Source organism: Antrostomus carolinensis, unplaced genomic scaffold (genome assembly GCF_000700745.2).
Source record: "Antrostomus carolinensis isolate BGI_N321 unplaced genomic scaffold, ASM70074v2 scaffold34612, whole genome shotgun sequence".
NCBI classification, from domain to species: domain Eukaryota; kingdom Metazoa; phylum Chordata; class Aves; order Caprimulgiformes; family Caprimulgidae; genus Antrostomus; species Antrostomus carolinensis.
Window position 1 is genome coordinate 15,747 of NW_010302398.1, and position 7,012 is coordinate 22,758.

A 7,012-nucleotide genomic window follows, 5' to 3' on the forward strand; every position below is an offset into this window, starting at 1 on the left:
GTTCCAGTGTCTGACCACCCTCACAGTGAAGAACTTCTTCCTAATATCTCATCTAAACCTCCCCTCTTTCAGCTTAAACCCATTTCCCCTTGTTTTGTCATTAGTTGTCCTTAGGAAAAGTCCCTCCCCAGCTTTCTGGAGCCCCTTCAGGTACTGGGAGGCCACTAGAAGGTCTCCCTGGAGCCTTCTCTTCTCCAGGCTGAACAGCCCCAACTCTCTCAGCCTGTCCTCACAGCAGAGCTGCTCCAGCCCTCACATCATCCTGGTGGCCCTTCTCTGGACTACTTCTAACTGGTCCATGTAACAGCACACACAGGCTGCCCAATCCACGCCAGCCTACAGCCCTGAGAGCCAGAGCTGACCTTGCAGGGCTGAGCTGAAACTGCTCCACACGCTCACTTCTCCCCGCTCCATCAAAGGACTCGTTTGCTTTCGTGTCCCCAGTGACATTTTGAAGCCCAGGTACGGCTGTGTTTCAGCACATTATCACAGAGAAAGAGTGAGAGGGGTAAAAACAGCATGAGAGAAGCTCCAAGAATGAGCAAGGAGAAGGAAGCATGGAGAAGGAATGTCCCCTGCACGAATCCTCCAGCCCTCACCTGGGCTGTTCCAGCTCCTTCCAGGCTGGAGCTCGGTGTGTGGGACCTGAATGAACCAGGTTCTTCCCATCCAAGTGCAGCTGTGAAATGCAGCTGCATGGGGGTTCCAGCACAGGAGAAACACCTCAAGCCATGTGATTTAACTGTAAGTGAGTGTTCATCCATGACTCACGAGGTGCACAGTGCCCGGGGGATGACAAATGTGACCCACTGACCTATATTGGATAATTATTTCCCCCTTTTGCTGCTAGAGGCTCTTTGCTGTAACCCCACATTTTCTTTGCTATGGTTTACAGGTTGCCCACTTCCAAACAGCATTGAGGCAGCACTTCCAACAATCCCAGCCCCATGGCTCGCTGCTCTGCTCTGCTCTGCCAGGGCTAGTTGGTACCTCTCCTGGCACATCAGCTGTCCTAGAGAGAAGGTTCTGGGCAGGAAAAGCCATGAAGCACACGGGCATTTCAGGAGGCTCCTCTCAGGAGCTGGGCACGCAGGGCACTGGTGTCAAGCACCCCAGGAGGGAATGAGAAGTGATGAGGGAGTGATGCCCAATGGTAGTACAAGGGGCAATGGGTGTGAGCTGGAACACAGGAGGTTCTGCTTCAACTTGAGAAGAAACTTCTTTCCAGGGGCACGCAGGGCACTGGTGGAGCCCTGTGCCAAGCACCCCAGGAGGGAATGAGAAGTGATGAGTGATTGATGCCCAATGGTAGGACAAGGGGCAATGGGTGTGAGCTGGAACACAGGAGGTTCTGCTTCAACTGGAGAAGAAACTTCTTTCCAGTGAGGGTGACAGAGCCCTGGGACAGGCTGCCCAGGGAGGGTGTGGAGTCTCCTTCTCTGGAGACATTCAAGACCCGCCTGGACGCCTCCCTGTGTGATCTCATTGAGGTTCCTGCTCTGGCAGGGGGGTTGGACTGGATGATCTTTTGAGGTCCTTTCCAGTCCCCAACATCCTGTGATGCTGTGAATGGAAGGAGGGAGATGGTTCTCCAGCACATCTAAACTGGGGTAGAGAAGCAAACAAACGTGCTCAAATTCACAGACAAGCAGCACTTCAAACCTGACAGCACAACAGTCTCGGTTTGCTGAGCTCCTGTATTTTAACAACCCACAGTAACTGTCCACACATGCTCACAGCAAATGCCTTCAGTAGAGGTTTACTCTGAAGTGTTTCATCCCGTGTCTGCTGCCGATTAAGAGAATTCATGTAACCAGTCGATGTGTGGTGACTTGCCCTGTGTGTTGGAGTCAGGGCTTCTGATACTCTGGCTCCAAACCAACGTGACCACAGAGTTTCTTACTCTCCAGCAACTCAAAACAGGACAAAGTTAAGTGGGATGAAGTTAAGCCCACAAAAGCTAAACAGTCAGGAAATCTTTCCAACAAGATCTGTTGGAATCAGGTCCCAAGAGAAGGAGTGAGAGCCCCAGCATCCCTCAAAGAAATGTAAAGCTGGATTAGACAAAGCCCTGGGGAAAGGGGAACGGTGGGGGGGAGGATGTTGTGGGGAAAACCCACGTGCTAACTGAGTTTTAGCTAACTCCTGAAGGATGGAGGGAAAGGAACCGAGGAGATTTGTTTTCACCTCTCATTTTCAGACTCTGAATTATGCATTCATCCCCTCTCCACTCTAACGAGACCACCCATCTCAGCCAAAACCAGGCAAGATGCAAAAGAGAAGAAGCACAGTCCCCCTCCTCCCATCAGCACCCACCATCTCCACGCCAGGAGCAGACAGAACCAGAGGACACTTCAGAGGGAACCTACCTCGTTCCGAGAAGCCGCAGCGCGGTGTAACGGGGTGAGCCAAACAGTGTCCTTTGCATTAACATTAGCACCTGAGGAAGAACAAAAGGAGAGGTCAGGGGACAGAGAAGTGATCCAGAGTCCCAGGTCGGGTCTGCAGCCACCTCTGAGGCACCCACTGGGCAAGAGTGACAGTTCTGCTACAAGAGGGGACCTTGGGCTGAGCTTTAGGTGAGGCACAACTGCAAGAGGAACAAGCTTCAGGCTGGATGAGGCTTTGAGCAACCTGGTCTAGTGGAAGGTGTCCCTGCTGCTGGCAGGGGGGTTGGGACTGGATGAGCTTTAAGGTCCCTTCCAACCCAAACCATTCTATGATTCTATGAAGCTGCACCCCTTGGGAGACCGGTGCCAGCGCACTGCAAAGGACACAGCATGGCAGAGACTGAAGAGACTACACCTCCCGGAGTGCCAGCTTCCCCACAGAGCCAAAAAACCACAACAGAGACCCAGCGAGCAGTTCTGCTCCTTGCTTTAAACAAAACAAGGTGACTTGAGGCAAAAAACCAGAAGGTTTCATGTTGGATCTGTGGTCACTGTGGGCTGCATCTCCATACAGGCTGCCCAGGGAGGGTGTGGAGTCTCCTTCTCTGGAGACATTCAAGACCCGCCTGGACGCCTTCCTGTGTGATCTCATTGAGGTTCCTGCTCTGGCAGGGGGTTGGACTGGATGATCTTTTGAGGTCCCTTTCAATCCCTAATATTCTGTGATTCTGTGACAGATGACTGCCACCCCAGCTCTTGTGCTCAGCACTTGGGTCCCACCAGCCCTTTCTTTGCTGCTGAGAACTCAACACACAGGCATGAAAAAGTCAACACGGGGCACGTAAGGGCATCCCACGCTCTGCAGACGGAGCTGAACGTCCCCAATCCTGTTTAACAAGCCCTCAGCAAAGGATTTCCCCAAGTCTCTCCTTGGCAGGGTCAGGTAGGATCACAGCAGCCTCAGGGTTCCCCCACACCACCAGCGAGGAGCTGTGAAGCCCACGTGCCCCGAGGTGCCACGCTGGTGAACAGCAGACGAGGAGACTCCCCTGTCTGTACCCCACAGGTACAGGACCCAAGCGCAGAGCTGAGTGTCTCTGCGGGGAAACAAAGAGCAGCTTCATGCCAAATAACACAAGCCAAAACTGAGCAAAACCCCCTCGTTTTTAGCTGACTCTTCTCCATGAGCAAGTGAAACTCTGCTCCCCTGAGCATCCTGCCATTCAAGGCATCTCTGAGGCGTGCATCCCCACTGCACCCTCCTCCAGCATCTCCTCCTGACACCTTCCACACATTCCCCTCCTGGTTTGGTAACCACCTTTGCTGTTTCAGTTCCAAGATGCTTCCCTGTCTGAACAAACCTCTTAGGATTTATGGCAACATTTCCTAATCTTCCCCTGGCTGCAACCCCCACTGGCTTTAAACATGAACACAGGGTTGCTTGGAGGGTGACCAAAAACTATGGCTCTGCAGCCTTAAGGCCAGAGGAGATCAGAAAGACGCCTGAAAGGCAGCGCCAGCGCTCGAGCCAAGTGCCCTGAGCCTTGGCCCTTACCTGACAGTATGAGGAGCTCGAGGATTGCAACATCTCCTATGTAGGCAGCAGCATGCAGCGGCGTTCTTCTTTCTTGGTCCTGAGCAAGGATGTAAGAAACAAAAACCATCTGTGAGCTTTGAGGGCTTTGAGGGAGATCTCTCACAGCACAATCCCTCCTCTGCTCCAGTCTGTCCCAACATCCCTTTAAGTGTTTGCAGCATCTGGGGACATGGGACAAGGAAGAAAATTGCTTAAACCCAGCACCTTCCTGCAGCACTGTTGGGGGGCACAGCCCTTCCAGAGCCCCACGGGTGCTGGGGTGCAGCTGGTGGCCAGAGCAAAGGGTACCTGGACTATAACCCCAGCACAAGACGGGAAGACTGTGAGAGCTCCAACCACTCATTTCAAACCCCCCCAGACTCCCTGGAGACCGACCTGACCTGGCTCTGGTGCTACTGGACTTAATGAACATCTGCAAAGCACTCTGCGACCCGAGATGAAAGCCTGGCCGCGCTCACCGCGCACAGGCTGTCCCATTCCACACCCTTTTATCCTCTCAGCCAACGATAAAACACTCAGAATTACAGACAGCTCTGAAACCAGACTCAGACCTGTCAGCTGCAGAAGGCCAGGGAGTGCAGAAGCCCCTCTCTGATCTTAGATTGGATTAGCCAAAGAAAAAATACCTTTCACTGCTGTGTATTCAGGGCCAGGCCCTGGGTAACCTCTGCCTCCAGGCATTTGGTTCAGGTTTTCCTCAGGGAACACGCCAGATAATAAAGCCAAGAAGCAAACCAGTAGAAAACCAGAGAAGCACAACTCAATTTCAAACCCCAAATTTTGTGTTTGGGTGCAGAGAGGGAAATGTAATTGCTTTTCATTAAGTTAAAAACCATTTGGAAAATGTTGGTGGTTCTATTTTATTTTTTGGTAACAACTTGTACTGGCACAACCAGGCAGGAGGATGTGAAAGTGAAACCCAGCTGGCAGGTCACTGAACAAGCAACAACATTTCTAAACCTGCACACAAAAAGGAAATTAAGTGTTAACAATTGTGGTTTTATTCCTTCAGCAGCTGCGCAAGAGCTCAAGCGAAACAATCCCAACTCTCAATCCTGACAAGGGAGGACGAAGAGCTGCCGGGTCCCCAACTGAATTAGTTATGGAAAAAAAAATCCCCCACGTTATCTCTGTGTAATAAGCAAAGATAGGATCGAATCTTTAGCCCTGGTTGGCACACATGCACCAGCACAGGGCCACCCTCACCTTCCCGGGACACCGGCCAGCAGCCGCAGCGGCCGCCCTTGACCTCAGGGTTTAATGTTGTGAGAATTGGGGTGTGCCACCAGCCCCGGCTCCACAGGCTGGGTTGGGAAAACACAAACAGGAGTGTGCCAAAAAAACCAGCAGCTGCCTGCTGCAGAGCTGGGAACAGCACGGACCAGAGCCCCAGTTAATGCCAGAGCTCAGAGGAGAGGAAGACAGTGAACCAGAACAGGTTGCTCTTGCCTAGAGCTCTAAACTTAGCCCAGTTTTTGGGCTGAGAGTGCAGGAATTACTGACCCGGCACCAGTCCAACTGTGCCACCGTGTCAGGCAGACCTGGGCCGGTGCAGTCGGTGCTGGCCAACCCACCAGCCCCATCACAGCAGCCTGGGCTTCTTATCTGCACATCTGCCGCCGATTCGTTAGCAGGAAGCTTGTAAAGCAGATCAAGGGAAGGCACGCTGACACGTCAGACGGGGAACGCTCACAGGCAGGTTTCACCCCTTCTGGGGTGAAGCTGGAGCTCAGTCCCCACGCTCATCACCATCAGACTGGGGCTACCAAGGGCTGCTCCCCCAGGAGCCAACCCAGCCACTTGTGGGACCCAGAGGGACGTGTCCAAACAGCAGCCACCTCTCCAGCCTCCCTGTCCCGCTCTGGAACGAGCATCAAAACCACCCTCCACCATCAGGCTTCAGATGAGCGCAGTGGAAATTCCTCCTAACACTTATGAGGTGAACTTGGCTTTGCAGCATCGCTCAAAACCTCCTTCCCCTCTGAGGAACAAGCTCAGCACAAGGCAGACCCGTTGAGTTCACACCAAATTATTTTGGGTCACCATCCCAAAGGGGAAAAAAAAGGTAAAACTGGCAAGGTAGCAAAGCTGAGCCTCTGTGAAAAGTCCTCCCACACACCCCACAGCCTCTCAGCAATGCTCTGCACAGCCAAGAGCTTTGGGAGGCTCTCATCATCCCCTGGGGAGGGGCAGGAGTCCTGGCCTTCCCTGCACCCCATTTTACAGATGATAAGATCGAGGCAACAGGACAAAGCTGCACAGCAAATGGCAGCTGAGCTGGGAGCAGAATCCAGAAATCTTTGTCTCAAAACCCCGGCTCTGACCATCGACACCAAAAAGAGCCTCCCCGGGACAGCACCCACATCTCTGCCCTCCCCTCTGCTCAGGAACTGCACTGCAGGGAAGGAAATGGGGGAGAGCTGGTGGGGAAAGGGGAGCAAGCAGGGCTGGGCAGCACTCACCAATACATTAATGTTCTCCTTCTGATTGAGCAACGACCGCACCTCCTCTATATCGCGGTTGAAGATGGCTTGGACCAGAGGAGGCTACAAAGAAAAAGAGAAGCAAGTTGTGAAGGTGGCACCACGTGGAGGACACAAGAGGGAGGAGAACAGGCAGAGTCATGGCATATCAGAGACTTTACATCAGCCTGATTCAGCCAGGACCTCACCCCACGAACGAGCCCCCCACACCGGCTGCTGCCAGAGCCGGGCCCACCAGCAGCACTCAGCAGCTTCCTCACATCCATGGCTCAGCCAACATCAGGGATTGATTTTCAAGCCAGCAAAGGTTCTTTTCTTGGTTGTTCACTGGTGAACAGACCAGGGAATCACTGGAAAAGCCTCCTGGCTTCCTGAGTCCAAGGAGCAGCACTGACCACAGCCCCAGCAGCCCACCTGCAGAGCCAGCACGGCTCAGCTCTCCGAGCACGGCCAGTCCAGCTCCTGCTACCCAAAGCTTTGGCCACAGCCAAGAAAATCCTCCCTCCGAGCTGGCTGAAGTCTCCTGGTATGAGACAAGTCTT

The 7,012-nt window shown here is 53.3% G+C and overlaps 1 protein-coding gene across 1 annotated transcript in view; it reads right to left on the reverse strand.

Annotated features, from left to right (window-relative positions):
• Nucleotides 1-6,529, reverse strand: part of ANKRD52 (ankyrin repeat domain 52) — an 18,634-nt gene extending 12,105 nt beyond the window's left edge. Inside the window, exons 1-3 of the mRNA XM_029083972.1 lie at nucleotides 6,450-6,529; nucleotides 3,946-4,024; nucleotides 2,370-2,440 (exon numbers count right to left, since the gene is read on the reverse strand). The gene's annotated coding sequence lies outside the window, so the exon portion shown is untranslated. The remainder of the gene's footprint in view (nucleotides 1-2,369; nucleotides 2,441-3,945; nucleotides 4,025-6,449) is intronic.
• Nucleotides 6,530-7,012: the final 483 nt, after the last annotated feature.